This window comes from Triturus cristatus, chromosome 3_2 (assembly GCF_964204655.1).
Source record: "Triturus cristatus chromosome 3_2, aTriCri1.1, whole genome shotgun sequence".
NCBI classification, from domain to species: domain Eukaryota; kingdom Metazoa; phylum Chordata; class Amphibia; order Caudata; family Salamandridae; genus Triturus; species Triturus cristatus.
In genome coordinates, this window is record NC_140584.1 from 811546523 (window position 1) to 811564608 (window position 18086).

Sequence of the window (18086 nt, forward strand, 5' to 3'; positions counted from 1 at the left end):
GGGATGCCTCACGAATGAAGAGAGTGTTGGGAGCCTGGAACAGGCCTCCCACCTTTACTGGCATCGCAACTTGCTTATTGGCATCGCAACTTGCTTGCTTTTAGGAATCATGGCTGATAGTTCAAGAGCGGGAAATTTTAAGCTTCATAGCAGATTGCCCTGCGAACAGACAAGGTCCACACCAAATGACTAATTTAGAGGCAGACACATTAGAGGTGGAAGTCTTTTTGGCTATGGCGATATAGTGCCTGGCGAAATGGATAAGAGTGGACACGCAGATTTGGGGTTGGGCGGGTGGACTGGGCAGGGAGGAAAAAATGTCCCTGTGTGCGGATATTTTGCTATATTTGACCCGTGTGTCAACGACACTTCAGAGGTTGCAAGACATTTTTCATGTTTTTGGAGAGGTCTATGGATTTGCCATATATTGGGGAAAAATCCTTACTGCTTCCCATGGGCAGCTGGGATAGGGGCTAGCCGTTGTCCCTACCACTGACTATTAAAGTTAAATACCTTGGGGTATGGATCACCAAAGATCTGGAACCATAATGCGATGCAAACCTGGCCCCCTTTCTGCAGTGCTTTTTCCAGGATGTACAACACTGGCAGTATTTGTAGGTCTTAGTAGGGGGGATAGGGCTGCCGAATATTCTTAAGCATTATGAGGCTTCCCAGGTCCAGCATTCTGGATAGATCACCAGGCTATGGGAAACAGAAGCTATTTACATTAGTTGTATATGGGGGTAGACCGAACCAGGTACTGTGTCCAGCTACGGAAATGATGGTTCAGAATTGGAGGACGTTAACTAAGGATATGGGGTGGGGCGCTCAACTGACCCAGAGGACACCATTGTAAGAGGTGTCCAGGCTCCCAAGAGTGACTGCCTTGAATTGTTTTTAGGGGTGGGACAATATTGGCATTTCAACCGCGGCAGAAGTTTGGGACGTTAATGGGGTGGTGCTATTTGCGCATTTGTAAATGGAATATCGGATGTCAGCTACGCAATGGCAACTGCAAGTAGCTCTTCAGCACAGCATCCCTCCCATAATGTGAAGACGCAGGAGGGTGCCCCATTGGAAATGCCATTGCTGGATGAGCCTGTAGAGGACAAACTGATTTCCCTCACATACGGGACTCTGATGAAAACACACAAGCCACTTGACTGGCCTGCTGGATAGATGGTCAGAGATCGTGGAGACCTTGAGGGGGATCACTGGTGTGAGGCACTCATGTTCCCACCGGAGGTGCCCATTTGAGCATCTCTCTGCCTCATCCAACTTAGGATTCTCCATAGGGTGTGGCCAGGAGGGCACTTTCTATCAGACGCTCTGGAGCTGTCCGAAAATTAGGGACTTTTGGGAGGCTGTGCAGGAAACATTGGAAGGTACAACGGGGATACCCCTGGGGCTTCAATCTAGACTTGCACTATTTGGTGTGTGGGGGCAGACGGACCATATGGGATACCACAAGCTGTTAAGTTAACCTAGGATGCCTGGTGGTGAAACGGGACATTGCCAAGAAATGGGGCTCAGGGACTGTTATTCAATGTCCCGAATAGCTGGATGGTATGCATTATTGTAGAATAATGGGAAAGGAAATCTTTCAAAGCAGACGCTGTGAAAGGAAATATGAGAAAATTGGGTAAGGCTGGGTCTCTGGGTTTGACTGAAAGGGGCATTTACATGGGAGATACTTGCTGACTTTGGTAGAGTTCAAGATGTAGAAACTGAGGGTTGTTCTGGGCTGGACCCACGGGCGGGCAGGACACTCAAAGATGATGCTGTATAGTGACGAACTGTCCATGATTTATCACATGAATAAATGGATACATGTACTTTGGTGGAAGGGGTGGAGGGTGAGGCTGAGTTTTGTTGATATTGCAATAACCCCACAAAATCCTTTTTTTTTTTAATAATGACAGGACATCAACCAATGTATCTAAGATTAATCATCTTGATTATTAGGATACGGTGTTCTTGTTAAATCGGCTTATAACAAAGAGGTTGTATTCATTGCACACTCTGATCAATGCTGACAAGATAATTCTGTTTGATCTGACCACCACTAGTTTAGAAAGAAACTTGCAGTAATTAAGCTTTTATGCTGAATTTTTTTACACAGCAAGAACAGAGGTGTTAGTAATTAGGGACAAAAAAGAGGGCTAACATGTAACTGGCCTATAGGTCAATAACAAATTGAGGTGGTTGATAATTAGGTTTATTTGGGTAGAATCTTTTCTAGTAATCTTTTACATAAGTTGCATTTTTCTAACCTTGGGGAAAAAAGCTGTTGTCCATTTATGGGCCATGCAAGGTTTATAGAATTCTATGAGGGACAGGCATTTTATCCATTTATTACATATTTCTCAAAAATTGTATTATTCTCCCAACAGATTGACTCTTTGAGTATGTGATGTAGTTTTCAAAGATCTTATTTATTTATTATTTATTTATTAAGGAGTTTTATATAGCGCTAGCCTGACCCGAGGGTATCGGAGCGCTTCACAACAGTTTATGAGCAAGATTCATACAATAAGCAGTATTCTACATATAGGTTCGGCAGTCCAAGTGTGCTGAGCAGCATTGAGGTAGTACGTGAGTCCTGAGGTAACCTCATAGAATGCACGTTGTCTTGCGGTTGATACAATAAAGCAGTATTCTACATATAGGTTCGGAAGTCCAAGTGTGCTGAGCAGCATTGAGGTAGTCCGTGAGTCCTGAGATAACCTCATAGAGTGCAAGTTGTCTTGGGGTTGAACCAATTAAGGGGGGGGGGAGCAGTTGGGGGTCAAATAGCAGGGAGGAGGTAAGTCTTAGAGCTACAATGTCTGGAAGAGATATGTCAGACAAATGCTCTGTAATGTGCTAAAGCAATCACTGGGTTATCATTTTATAAAGGTTAGCTAAAATGTGTGGCCAAGAAAGTTTTGAATTGCCCGATTTGGTAATAATAAGCTGGAATTGTGACCTCAGCACTGAAAATGAACTGGCTGTTGTACACCAACTATTACAGACACATAAGTGATATGCTGAATGGGAAGTATAATCAATGAAGGATGCTAAATATATGTTATTGGTGGGAATAGGTATTTGCCAAGCTAATGATCCAAAGAGAAACTGAATTTGGTGTGGGGAAAAGATTGAGCATATTTCATATGCTTAGCATGAGCTTTATTCAAACTAGAAGACAAGGGAGACAGACTGCGCAGTTGAAGATGCTTAACAATAATACTCACTGAACACATTTTAGATCAGAACATTTCTTAGAATTGTATGCACTTCATGAAGTTATTGATTAATGTCGTTGTAAAGATGGGTCCACGTAGGTTGTAGTAGTAGCCTTTATTTAATCTTCTTACGCCCTGTTACAAAAGGGGCCCTGGAGTAACTGACTCATAGAACCAGAGTCTTCCAGTGACCTCACAAGGTTCTAAGGCTAATCTTCCAATGCTTACATCACCACACATCTCCCTTTTTTTAAGAAGTGCAAATAATACAGATGTGGAAATAACAAGAAGAGTGAAAATCAAAATAACAGTAACAGTACCCCCATACCTCCCAAACAAATAAGAAGAAAAGATAGTAGAAGAGATGGAGGAAAGAAAGAAATAAGGAAAGAAGAAAAGAAGAAAAAAAAACTAGTAAGTAATATAATCATTCAATTTTTTGGGCAAAATTTTCTCACGAGTACTTTTCCTTACAACTTCAACAATTTTGCCAAAATTCACAATTTTCTTCAAATTCTCATGTGTAAAATTATTATGTGAAGTCAAGGCTACACGAGAAATATTCCACCAATTTCCATCAGATAGTTTCACAGCATTTTTTCTCAACTCACACACCTGAACAGGGTTCTTGAATTTAGATAAACCTTTACCAACTAGAACAGGATTCTTGACACGCACCCAGTCTCCTACTTTCAATCTGCACTCTTTTTTTTACTAGAGCTCATTTTGTTCACCCTTTTTAAGTTAGCAAACCTGGAATTGCTCTCAGCTAATTTCCACCCATCTACAATGCTCCCTTGTTTAGGGACCAATTGGGTGACCCAGTACGGACACAATTCTGTGGCTGCTTCCCTTCCTCTCATCAATTCAAATGGGGACTTTCCTTTTACTGAGTCGGGTGTGGTGCGATGAGACCAGATCAACTCTTGTATGGATTTGATTACATTCATATTGCTTCTTAAGGAAGCTTGTATACACTCTACTTAGAATTTGTTAAAGCACTCCACTCTTCCATTACTCTGTGGATGGTAGAGAGGTGTTCTCAAATGTCTTATGGCACAATTTTTTTAAAATGAAGTCATTTCTGTTGATACAAACTGGACTCCATTGTCAGTTAAGATTTCTCTTGGCAGTCGCTCTCTGGCAAACACTTTTTGAAAGCATTCAATAACCTTTTTGGTGGTTGGTTCAGAAACAGGTTCCACCTCAACCCATCTAGAGAGATGATCCACCATCACTATAAAATATCTCATACTATAGATTAATATTTGGTACGGACCCAAAAAGTCTATCCCAACACATTGCCAGGCTTTTTGTGGACACCAATTGGTAGGTTCAATTTCCTATTCTGTAACCAAAACTTTATCACTGGATCTACACTTTGCACTTGGATACAAATTCCTCAATTTCACGGTCTATCCGCGGCCACCAGAATCTTTCTCTTACCTTTCTTTTGGTTAACGTGGAACCTAGTTGACCACAGTGTGCTAAATCTATTATGCGTTGTCGAAAACACAAAGGTGCAACGAGTTTGACTTCACGTACTAAAGTGTTATTTTCAATTGACAATTCTTCTGAAATTTTCCAAAATATTTGTAGATCGTAAGACAATTGTTTTTTTTTGGGCCAACCTGACTTCACTAATGCAAATACTTGACTTAAAATTGGGTCTTTTTCAGTTGCACTAATCCAATCTTCATTTGTATCACAAACACTAACTTCACCTACATAGGCAATAAAACATTCCTCAATTTCAGATTCTCATTCCAAATTTTCAGGCACTTCAATGGGAAGTCTGGACAAACAGTCAGCTCATGAATTCTTCCCACCTGGTATGTACTCAATTGTTTAATTTTTTTTCCAGAAAGAATATTCACTAGGGGACAATGATCGGTCATTAATACAAAAGGTCTACCCCACAGATATGCCTTGAATTTTTCAACACTCCATACGCATGCCGAAAGTTCTTTTCGGTCACAGAATATTTGCGTTCAGCTGGTCTTAGAGTTCTGGAGGCAAATCCTACAGTAAAATCATGAACCTGTTTATGTTGAGAAAGAACTGTACCGAGGCCATATTCACACTCGTCAACTGTCACCACAGTGATTCTGCCTTCTACAAATGGTTGCAAGGCAGGAGCATTTACGATTTAATTTTTTTTTTTTTTTTTTTATTTTTTTTTTTAAACCGTTTATTACAAGTCTCAAGAATATACAAGTATGGGCCTACAACCTTCCGGCCGGCCGCTATCAATGACAGGAGCATACGACATACATTTATAAAACACGTGGTGTTGCGGAGGAGCATGCTCAGGAGGTAACAACATCAAAAGCCACATCAGCCAGACCCCACTATACGGTTTCATTTTAAATTAAGAACAACAAGAAAAACCACACCCACAAGGCAACCCACAATCGGAAATAGCAGCACGTGCTCCCCTAGAGGGGGGGATCCCAACTATCCACAGGAGTCTAAAGAGGGGGAAGAGAGCAGAGCGGGGACTGGGGGAACCCAATGCCCAGTACCGGGGGAATGAGTCGGCTAAGGGGACGGGGCTGGCGAGGTATCAGGCAGCAACGGTGGTGCACAGATACCCCCGCGGTAGGCGTTCCAGGGGCCCCATACTTTCACCCATGTCCCAGGCTTACCCCTCGCCACATACACCACCTTTTCTCGAAACATGCACCAGTCCATGTGTTCTTTCCAGGCCGAGACCGTCGGGGGCCTCTGGGATCTCCACAGTTGAGCAATATCACGCTTGGCTACCATATATCCCAGAGTCACCCACCACGTCTGCGGCGCCGAGTAATCAGTCGGTTCCCACACATACGATTTAATTTTTGATGATTGTGAAGGTACGTTCACAAGTGTCAGACCAAATAAAATCGGCATTTTTTTTAAATAGTGCTCTAAAACATTCTGTCAGGTTAGCGAAGTTCTTTAAGAATTTAACATAAAATTAGCATAAGCCGAGACATGAGAGCAATTGTTCTTTGTTCTTTCTGACGAAGTAGGGGATCTCACCTTGAATGTTCACTTACGAGTGAACAGCAGTTAAAGGCTTACGAAGAGTTACTCTCACTGGCCCCAGATTAAAGTCGACACTCGGATCCCAGATCGTCGCCAATTGTGTAGAGATGGGTCCACGCAGGTTGTAGTAGAAACGGTAGCCTTTATTTAATCTTCTTACGTCCTGCTACAAAGGGCCCCCTGAGTAACTGACTCATAGAACCAGAGTCTTCCAGTGACCTCACAAGGTTCTCAGGCTAATCTTCCAATGCTTACATCACCACAGTCGTGCATATGTTTTATGATTATGTAGTGATTATAAAACGGTGTTCTGTTAAATAGCATAAATGAAAGACTCTAAGATGCAGGTCTCAGGAGGATAGCACAGTATTCACCTCTATGGCCAAAAGCTCAAATGAATGTAGAGGAGTTTACCTTAAAGCTTAAGGGAACGACTTTGGGGTTCTCAACTAGAGTAAGAGCTTCAGGAGAAATGCACATCTTGCGTGATAGCTGTACAGATAATGGATCAAATAATCACTTCTACAGCAAGAAGCATAGGGGATTACATTCTAGTTCACTGCTGTTATCACAGGCTACTGTTAATGGCACAGAAATGCATTCGAAACAACAAGAACCCTGAGGTCTAAAATCACCAAGGTAAAGAAGAAAAAGAAGAACGAGAAGGTGATGTGTGAATGACAAACAAAAACCCAATTCACATAGTGAAAGGGCAATCCCTTTTAAGGACGTAATCCCTCACTCACCCTGGGTGACATGCTTCATCATATGGGATTCTCCTCCCAGAAAAAAATCCTAGTTTCTCTGGGGGCTACAACCCCCTCTATGAGAGGGAGGAGCTCAGGGATGTTTTGATTGTGCACTAAAGGATGGACTAAATCCACATATGATGAGCTGATACGTATGAGTGAGGGGTGCAGTGCTGACAAAATGATTGTGCAGTGAAATGAGTGTATTAAAACTAGTCACGGGACAGCAAAGAAAATACTCTTAGCACAGCCGTGCCGAAGCTAGATTAAAAACGTGAACACCACTAGTCAAATGTAAACAATGGTGATAAACAACAAAAGAAGGTCGACATGTTTCAGCCAAAACGCCTAAAGAGGCTCGGCTTTCATCAGGACCACAAAAGCTACTGCAAAATGAGAAAAACTGTGTGAATCCTACACAGAAAAAAGGATACTGTGAACACCCAATGATTGCTTGAAGGGTGTGCGTCACCTTGTCATCTCAAACATCACCTAAACAAAGAAAACTCGATATAAGAGCAAGTTGGTTCTTAATGCAAAGTACTTAAAATACAGGAAATGAAACTTAATAACTAATTGCATTAACCACTCACCCGTAAACACTGGGTGGGACTCTAACCTCCACCTGGCGACCGCTCAGGAAGGGAACACCGCTCTGAAAAAGGATGTAAGACGGCTCAAACTTTGGTGCTTACATCTCATGGGCGAATGTTCTAAAAATGTGGACTAATAAACTAAAAACAAGGGAGACTGATATCTTCGCTAATTGCACAGCGTGCTACTTGTAAGAAGAACTAATGAAATACAGCGTTCTTCAAGTGTATACGTTGCAACAGAACATACTTGTTAAAGTCTCGCTGTAATTGACATTTAAATTGAACAAACCAAGAAAACCACTGTTTTATCAAAACACTGTTTGAAAAGACTCTGCTTGTAAAAATAAAAGAATTGGCCCACTAAACTTGGCACTCGATCACAAAAGTGCGTTAGTTGTAAAGTGAGTAGCCGAGGATACTTGAAAAAGGCATTAACCGCCTTAGAAATAACTATGTAGAGTCTTTCAGAAGAAATGATAACTTGGCAGTATATCAAGAAGTACCCGAGGGCTACTCCACGGGCTTACCTGTCCGTCGGGGAACCGAGGCTGAAATGAGCCTGAGGCCGGAGGTCCCGCGGGACGGGCAAACGTGAAATAAAAGCCGTCAGTATCTTCAATCAGTGGCCAATAGGAAAGCTCATTATAGAGAAACCAATCAGAGCTGCTCTACCGCCCTTGTCCCTGTTGTCTTGACAACGGGTGATGCAGCAAACGATACGGTTTCATGAAGGAAATGCACGAAAGAAACAAAAGTGCTGGCTCGTGCTATTGAGCTGGGCAACGACTTAACTGCCGAAAACGGAGGAATCCTAGTTTAAATAGACACTAGCTCCGTTAGGGAATGCACGAAAGAAACAAAGGTGCTGGCTCGTGCTATTGAGCTGGGCAACGACTTAACTGCCGAAAACGGAGGAATCCTAGTTTAAATAGACACTAGCTCCGTTAATACAGACAAATCGACGCGCAAATGCTCGTCAAAAAACAAACTTAAACAACGCCAAACTAGGTGTGCAAAACTGAAAAGAAAGACAGAGCGTGCTAATGTGCAAGCAAACAGCAGATGTCCTGGAATAGCGAGACAAAATCGGACAGCTTAGAGAGACTGTAAGATATTCAATCAATCCAAAAATCGGACAAAATAGTTCAGAGAAGGCAAGCACTAGGTAGCACAACCTCAGAAAGAAGTAGAAACCATGGAAAAGAGAGACAAGGGTAAATCTGACCATCACACAGACTACTCTCTTGGCTTATCCTATGTGCATAGTGTAAAATTTCGGGACCAGAAGCGGTCTAACTCTCTGAATTTCACAGTAACAACCACGGTATGTCGTCATTCAATCCTTTATAAACCCACCTTTGCTCTCGTTTGAACAGAAAGGAAGAGCAATCTGTCAGATGGGAGGGTATGAAAGGTTTGTCAAGGACTGTCCAGTGTAAGTCATTTGGAGCATGGTTGACTGATAGAAAGTGATTGGTGAGTTTGGTTGAAGAACGGCCACACCGTATGGTACTTTTATGTTCCAAAATTCGGGTTTTTACCCGACGGGTGGTCATTCCAACATATCGTAACCCACACGGACATGTTATTAGGTAAATCAAATTTGAGCTGTTGCAGTTACTGTGACTTCTAAGAGTCCACGGCCTTCCAGTGCCTATGTCGATCTCTTTAGTCACAGAAGTATGGCAACAAGCCGCACAGGAACCACATGGGTAGTGTCCTACAACTGGTGGTAGGCCCCACAGGGTATGTTGAGTGCCTGCTTGATGAGTCCGAGGACGGGTGTGTACCAGTTGATCTCTGATGTTACTGCTGCGTTTGAAAGCAAAGAGAGGTCTCGGCAACTTAACCTCTCCTATGTTCAAAATTTTCCAATTTGTCAAGATGATTTTTTTGATTTGATTGGAAAATTTACAGTAAGTGTGTACACAGGTCAACCTGTTGTCAGAGGATTTAGGGACCTTAGGTTCTAATAGAGCCTCCCGATTGTTATTTAAGGCGTGTTTCGAGGCTCTACGGATCAATTGCTTAGGATAATGCCTAGCCAGTAGTTGTTTGGATAAATTGCTCGCATGTTCCTTGTACTTATCATTTGAGGAGCAATTTCTTTTTAGGCGCAAAAACTGACCGAAAGGCAGGTTGTCCCGCAATGCCCGTGGGTGAAAACTGTCGTATTTCAAAAGGGCGTTCACCGCCATAGGTTTTCTATACAGCTCGGTACTCAAACCGCCCTCAGAGGGGGTTATCAATATGTCCAAAAAGGGAAGTTGGATCTTAGAGTACTCACAGGTGAATTTTAAGAAAGTGTTACAATTGTTAAGCCAGTTCTTGAAAGCCAACAATGAAGTCAGTGGTCCGTGCCATAGTACGAACACGTCGTCTATGTACCTCTTCCATATCCTTATTTGGTCTTTGTATGGATTGTTGATACCAAACACATGCTGTTCCTCAAAGACATGAACATACAGATTGGCCAGGCTGGGAGCAAAAATGCTCCCCATCGAAGTGCCTGACACCTGTAGGAACAGCTGTTCCTCAAATTGAAAAAAGTTTTCTTTCATGGCTAACTTAGCACATGACATGATGAACGGGACTGGAGTGATGGAGTCCGGTGGATTAGCCAACAGGAGAGTTTTGATGACATCCAAAGTCTCATCCTGTGGAATGCATGTATAAAGTGACTCTACATCAAATGAGACTAAATATTCTGTCTCACAATCAAAAGATAAATCTTTGAGTAAGATCAAAATGTCCTTGGTGTCCTTAAGGTACGTAGGCATTTTGGCAACCAAAGGACGTAAAAAATGGTCTGAAAATGCCGACAAAGGTTCCAAAAGGGACCCTAGTCCAGAGATAATAGGACGACCTGGAGGGGGACTCACATTCTTGTGCACCTTAGGCAGAATGTAAAAGTAAGGTACAATAGGAGAGGTTTTGACCAAGTACTGGGCTTCATTTGTAGTGATCCAACCATTGGTGCTGGCTTCATTTACCATAATCTGAATGGTCTGTTGTAATCTTTTGGTAGGATCCTCAGTGAGAGGCCGATAGGAGTGTACGATGTTCAATTGTCTCAAGCATTCGGTGCGATAAGCGGTGGTGTCCATGATAACCGTGGCACCACCTTTATCTGCCGGCTTGATCGTGATCGTCTCATCAGAAGTGAGAGATCTTAAGGCTTGTTGCTCAGATTTAGTCAGGTTTTGATACTGACGGCTTTCTACTGCACAAGTATTAAACACCTGTGCAGTCACCGCTTTCTCAAATGTGAGTACCTGTGAAGGAACTTGACTAGGCAAGGGATTGAACGTGGATTTGTTCCGCAAGCCCGTGTTAAGGTCTTGATCATCAGGAAGGGTATCAAGATCTGTTCGGAAGAAGAAATTCAAACGGATCTTTCTGAAAAATAGAGCAAATTCTTGGTTTATAGAGAACAAATCGCCTCTGAAAGAAGGAACAAACCCTAAACCTTTATTTAAGAGGGACATTTCTTCAGGTGTAAGAACTTTCTTGGACAGATTGATAACTAGGTTGTGCTCGTGCTCGGGACCAGTGGTCCCGAGCACGGCATTTTCAGACCATTTTTTACGTCCTTTGGTTGCCAAAATGCCTACGTACCTTAAGGACACCAAGGACATTTTGATCTTACTCAAAGATTTATCTTTTGATTGTGAGACAGAATATTTAGTCTCATTTGATGTAGAGTCACTTTATACATGCATTCCACAGGATGAGACTTTGGATGTCATCGAAACTCTCCTGTTGGCTAATCCACCGGACTCCATCACTCCAGTCCTGTTCATCATGTCATGTGCTAAGTTAGCCATGAAAGAAAACTTTTTTCAATTTGAGGAACAGCTGTTCCTACAGGTGTCAGGCACTTCGATGGGGAGCATTTTTGCTCCCAGCCTGGCCAATCTGTATGTTCATGTCTTTGAGGAACAGCATGTGTTTGGTATCAACGATCCATACAAAGACCAAATAAGGATATGGAAGAGGTACATAGACGACGTGTTCGTACTATGGCACGGACCACTGACTTCATTGTTGGCTTTCAAGAACTGGCTTAACAATTGTAACACTTTCTTAAAATTCACCTGTGAGTACTCTAAGATCCAACTTCCCTTTTTGGACATATTGATAACCCCCTCTGAGGGCGGTTTGAGTACCGAGCTGTATAGAAAACCTATGGCGGTGAACGCCCTTTTGAAATACGACAGTTTTCACCCACGGGCATTGCGGGACAACCTGCCTTTCGGTCAGTTTTTGCGCCTAAAAAGAAATTGCTCCTCAAATGATAAGTACAAGGAACATGCGAGCAATTTATCCAAACAACTACTGGCTAGGCATTATCCTAAGCAATTGATCCGTAGAGCCTCGAAACGCGCCTTAAATAACAATCGGGAGGCTCTATTAGAACCTAAGGTCCCTAAATCCTCTGACAACAGGTTGACCTGTGTACACACTTACTGTAAATTTTCCAATCAAATCAAAAAAATCATCTTGACAAATTGGAAAATTTTGAACATAGGAGAGGTTAAGTTGCCGAGACCTCTCTTTGCTTTCAAACGCAGCAGTAACATCAGAGATCAACTGGTACACACCCGTCCTTGGACTCATCAAGCAGGCACTCAACATACCCTGTGGGGCCTACCACCAGTTGTAGGACACTACCCATGTGGTTCCTGTGCGGCTTGTTGCCATACTTCTGTGACTAAAGAGATCGACATAGGCACTGGAAGGCCGTGGACTCTTAGAAGTCACAGTAACTGCAACCGCTCAAATTTGATTTACCTAATAACATGTCCGTAGGGTTACGATATGTTGGAATGACCACCCGTCGGGTAAAAACCCGAATTTTGGAACATAAAAGTACCATACGGTGTGGCCGTTCTTCAACCAAACTCACCAATCACTTTCTATCAGTCAACCATGCTCCAAATGACTTACACTGGACAGTCCTTGACAAACCTTTCATACCCTCCCATCTGACAGATTGCTCTTCCTTTCTGTTCAAACGAGAGCAAAGGTGGGTTTATAAAGGATTGAATGACGACATACCGTGGTTGTTACTGTGAAATTCAGAGAGTTAGACCGCTTCTGGTCCCGAAATTTTACACTATGCACATAGGATAAGCCAAGAGAGTAGTCTGTGTGATGGTCAGATTTACCCTTGTCTCTCTTTTCCATGGTTTCTACTTCTTTCTGAGGTTGTGCTACCTAGTGCTTGCCTTCTCTGAACTATTTTGTCCGATTTTTGGATTGATTGAATATCTTACAGTCTCTCTAAGCTGTCCGATTTTGTCTCGCTATTCCAGGACATCTGCTGTTTGCTTGCACATTAGCACGCTCTGTCTTTCTTTTCAGTTTTGCACACCTAGTTTGGCGTTGTTTAAGTTTGTTTTTTGACGAGCATTTGCGCGTCGATTTGTCTGTATTAACGGAGCTAGTGTCTATTTAAACTAGGATTCCTCCGTTTTCGGCAGTTAAGTCGTTGCCCAGCTCAATAGCACGAGCCAGCACCTTTGTTTCTTTCGTGCATTCCCTAACGGAGCTAGTGTCTATTTAAACTAGGATTCCTCCGTTTTCGGCAGTTAAGTCGTTGCCCAGCTCAATAGCACGAGCCAGCACTTTTGTTTCTTTCGTGCATTTCCTTCATGAAACCGTATCGTTTGCTGCATCACCCGTTGTCAAGACAACAGGGACAAGGGCGGTAGAGCAGCTCTGATTGGTTTCTCTATAATGAGCTTTCCTATTGGCCACTGATTGAAGATACTGACGGCTTTTATTTCACGTTTGCCCGTCCCGCGGGACCTCCGGCCTCAGGCTCATTTCAGCCTCGGTTCCCCGACGGACAGGTAAGCCCGTGGAGTAGCCCTCGGGTACTTCTTGATATACTGCCAAGTTATCATTTCTTCTGAAAGACTCTACATAGTTATTTCTAAGGCGGTTAATGCCTTTTTCAAGTATCCTCGGCTACTCGCTTTACAACTAACGCACTTTTGTGATCGAGTGCCAAGTTTAGTGGGCCAATTCTTTTATTTTTACAAGCAGAGTCTTTTCAAACAGTGTTTTGATAAAACAGTGGTTTTCTTGGTTTGTTCAATTTTAAATGTCAATTACAGCGAGACTTTAACAAGTATGTTCTGTTGCAACGTATACACTTGAAGAACGCTGTATTTCATTAGTTCTTCTTACAAGTAGCACGCTGTGCAATTAGCGAAGATATCAGTCTCCCTTGTTTTTAGTTTATTAGTCCACATTTTTAGAACATTCGCCCATGAGATGTAAGCACCAAAGTTTGAGCCGTCTTACATCCTTTTTCAGAGCGGTGTTCCCTTCCTGAGCGGTCGCCAGGTGGAGGTTAGAGTCCCACCCAGTGTTTACGGGTGAGTGGTTAATGCAATTAGTTATTAAGTTTCATTTCCTGTATTTTAAGTACTTTGCATTAACCCCTTCCATGCTGCGCAGATTCCGCCGCTGTGCTGACGGAATCTTGCGCGGGCGTGGTCATGACGGAACGGTTCCGTCATGAGCACAGCTCAACCGTGGCTCATGACGGAACCGTTCCGTCATGAGCACCGAAGGGGTTAAGAACCAACTTGCTCTTATATCGAGTTTTCTTTGTTTAGGTGATGTTTGAGATGACAAGGTGACGCACACCCTTCAAGCAATCATTGGGTGTTCACAGTATCCTTTTTTCTGTGTAGGATTCACACAGTTTTTCTCATTTTGCAGTAGCTTTTGTGGTCCTGATGAAAGCCGAGCCTCTTTAGGCGTTTTGGCTGAAACATGTCGACCTTCTTTTGTTGTTTATCACCATTGTTTACATTTGACTAGTGGTGTTCACGTTTTTAATCTAGCTTCGGCACGGCTGTGCTAAGAGTATTTTCTTTGCTGTCCCGTGACTAGTTTTAATACACTCATTTCACTGCACAATCATTTTGTCAGCACTGCACCCCTCACTCATACGTATCAGCTCATCATATGTGGATTTAGTCCATCCTTTAGTGCACAATCAAAACATCCCTGAGCTCCTCCCTCTCATAGAGGGGGTTGTAGCCCCCAGAGAAACTAGGATTTTTTACTGGGAGGAGAATCCCATATGATGAAGCATGTCACCCAGGGTGAGTGAGGGATTACGTCCTTAAAAGGGATTGCCCTTTCACTATGTGAATTGGGTTTTTGTTTGTCATTCACACATCCCCTTCTCGTTCTTCTTTTTCTTCTTTACCTTGGTGATTTTAGACCTCAGGGTTCTTGTTGTTTCAGGTACTTTAGTTGGGGATCCAACCCTGTGTGGTCTTAAAAATGTTCCCTTTGACCCTCCGGCTTTGAACCGTTTCTTTGCAAGACAGAAAAGCATTCAACATAAGCGTTGATGGCTCAGAGGAATAACTAAGCAATTCACTGATAAGGTTTATGGATGTAGTAAACTGCATAAGGCTTTAGTCCTAAGTATAGAGCCTACAGTAATGTAAAAGAAATTCTTCTCTGCTGTCCGGCATTCTGGTGAATCTCAAAGCACTACTTCCTGATCCTGCTCCGTTTGTGGAGGAAAAGCATTTGCAAAAACACTAGAGTCCCTAGCAGTGAATTTATGTGTGATGATGATGATGAAATGCTGGTATGGATAGTAAGACTCTCCTTAAAAGTAGCCGAATCATATCAACCCAGGAAGGGATGGTACCAGTAGGTGGCTGGTTAACTAGTTCATAGGCATTTAGTGAAATGCCAGCCTTCACTTGCCAAGTATTCTCTTTTCACAGATGTCTGAAAAAATCCTTCCAGGGCAAACATTCTGCACAACATTCATCCTATGGACTCCAACTCTCCTCAAAGAATAATGATCCATCCTGGTTAGAGGACTAATATGAGTTACTGCAAACCCTACCTATATGTTTTCTCCCACTTAGCGGCAATCCTGATCCTTTGTGGTCAACAACAGTCAGAAGGCATTTATGCAGCCAAGAGGGTACCTTTCTGCAGTGGGAGAGAGGACACATGCCCTGTCCTCAGCCTCAAGGCTTTACACGGTGACCTACCACAGTATGTCTGTGGACATAAGGCCAGTATGGTATGGGTTGGCATAGCACAGTAATTAAACAGGAACTGGTGCGACAATCTGATGATTGAACACCAGCACCTAAAGCTAAGAGAACCGTCTACTGATTGACTGCCTGCAGCATGGGCTATTGTACCTTGAGGCGAGGGGATTCAGAGCCACTGGGTGGCCGGAGTTGCCTCCTCCCAACATAGACCTGCTAGAAATGAGCAAAGCACTGCCAAATAATAACAATGCTAAAAATACTGCGGAACAGGACTGAAAACCACACCATTGAGAGGGTATTTTATCGATAATGATAGGACCTGTAAGAAAAATATGAACTAAGGAATAAGGAAAAGTTACGTGTAATCCTACTTTCCCATGATTGAGAGTTTCTCTGCATTCACAAACTGTAAAATATATTTGAGAATATGTGGAATCCCTGAAATACATTGTAAATTAAGTAGATATATTTTCCAAAGTAATTTTGCAAAAAAATAATTTCTACAAAGGCAACATATTATATCCTATTTATAAACTAAACTGATGCCAATTTAAACCAAATCAGAAATGCATTTTAAATTAGAACACAAAGCAAAGAAGTGTGCTTATTTACTTGGGTTTTAAACTGAGGAAAAAATGACACTGTGTAAGCATTTTGTACAACACGCCCGCCGATTGGGATTCAGACCTGAACATTCAGCAACTCTCCGACAATAAACCAAGCAGAGATGATTATGATAGACATTGGAGCCATTAAATTTCCAGGGTGGTTGAAACCTTTGCAATTCTACACTGCAACAAAGAACTATATGAGGGTATTTATTTCGACAACAAATCAAGTGATCCTTGGCAATTAGTTTGCTTTGCTGTGTCTTTTCTTTGCCTGACAAATCTAGCGGTGGCTAGAAGTAATTCTGTCACAGTGTTAACATAAACAAAATCGTCAGTTGTATGATGGTTGAAAACACCACATTTTCGCTTCACATTGAACAACATTGTCAGGGCACTGTTTTGGAGGGGCTTATTCATTTTAGAAATGATTCTTTTCCATAGATGTCACTAAACCAAGTAATATAATCTAATGTACTAAAGGGAAGAATAGCAAATGCTAAAGGAACATACATGTTTTTTCGTGACAATTCTTTCAAGGTTCAGACTCGCACTTTGGCTACTTTTCTGAATGGTATTTTTTAAAAGGATTGTGAAAATACTGTAGTAGATACTGGCAGTAAGAGAAAGTAAATAGGGAGCTAACGGCCATAAGTATTTTCTGTACTTTCCAATCACCGCAAATGCATTAGCCTTTCAGAGATAATGGGTTGAATATGGTTGAATGTATGCCCCTTAAGAAATTCATGGGAGTGTGATGTAACTTCCCATACAGCTCACATTTTTGTGAATTGTTGTCCGTGTTTTCAACCTTTGCTTGGGGTTGGAGCTGAAAAGTAAAAGGAAGGTGCAGAACCAAACATGGGGTACAGAAGATTTCTAAAGAAATTACACTCCAGGCAAAGGTAAGAAAAGTACATCAACAAAAACACACCACGAGCTGACCTGAAATCTGGTACTATATAGGACAACAAATGAACATCTTTACTTTACCTTGCAATTAAACTCTCATAAGTATTTATGCTCATTATGAGGACATTCTTGCACAGGATAACGACTGATAGATTAATTTGAATTATCTTCAATATGCCTTTGCAAACTCCGTCATATACATTTAAGAATGCAAGTTAATAACGTCTCACCACCCTTGACCTCGCTGATAAAGACAATTTGATCACTAAGATACAAAAAGACGCACAGGGTGTGTGGGGGGCAATGATGTTAATGAACTAAGAGGCAAGACAGGGCTCATGGGTATTCTATATGTGCCTACATGTGTATTATATATTGAGCAAATGTTTAGTCCAATAACTCAAATGAGTTTTTTGTAGAGCAGACATGTCGAAATAGCATATTTGAAGGTGCTCTCATAAGCTATAATGAAAAAAATGGCAGCTTGGTGAATTAAAATATTTTCTGACAATCACATAATTTGAAACAAGTTTATTGGTCAAGAGCATTACAATTAGGTCGAGTAGATTATTTAAGTCACTATACCTGCAGGTCTAGTAAAATCTTTATGATTCTTCGAGGCCTCATATAGTTGTAATGTTTTTGTACACTACATTGTAATGTGGTATAGCGGAAAACGGGGGAATTGCACTGCTTATCTTGTTTTCATTTTTTATTTTTCACCCTCAAATGATGAACTGAATGATATTACTATCTCTGTGTTGCTGTAAATGTGTCATCTCACTGGGTAGGATGGCCCCCCAGGATTTTGCAGCTTTGGGTTGGCAAATTTTGCAGCCAAAAAAAAGCAAACTTTGTGGCCCAAAAACTCATAATTTGCAGTGTTTTTGCAGTGGCCAACAATGGGCCGGTC

The 18086-nt window shown here is 42.1% G+C and overlaps 1 protein-coding gene across 1 annotated transcript in view; it reads right to left on the minus strand.

The window, feature by feature from the left end:
- Nucleotides 1-18086, minus strand: part of CARF (calcium responsive transcription factor) — a 360952-nt gene that overhangs the window by 293722 nt on the left and 49144 nt on the right. The window lies entirely within an intron of this gene.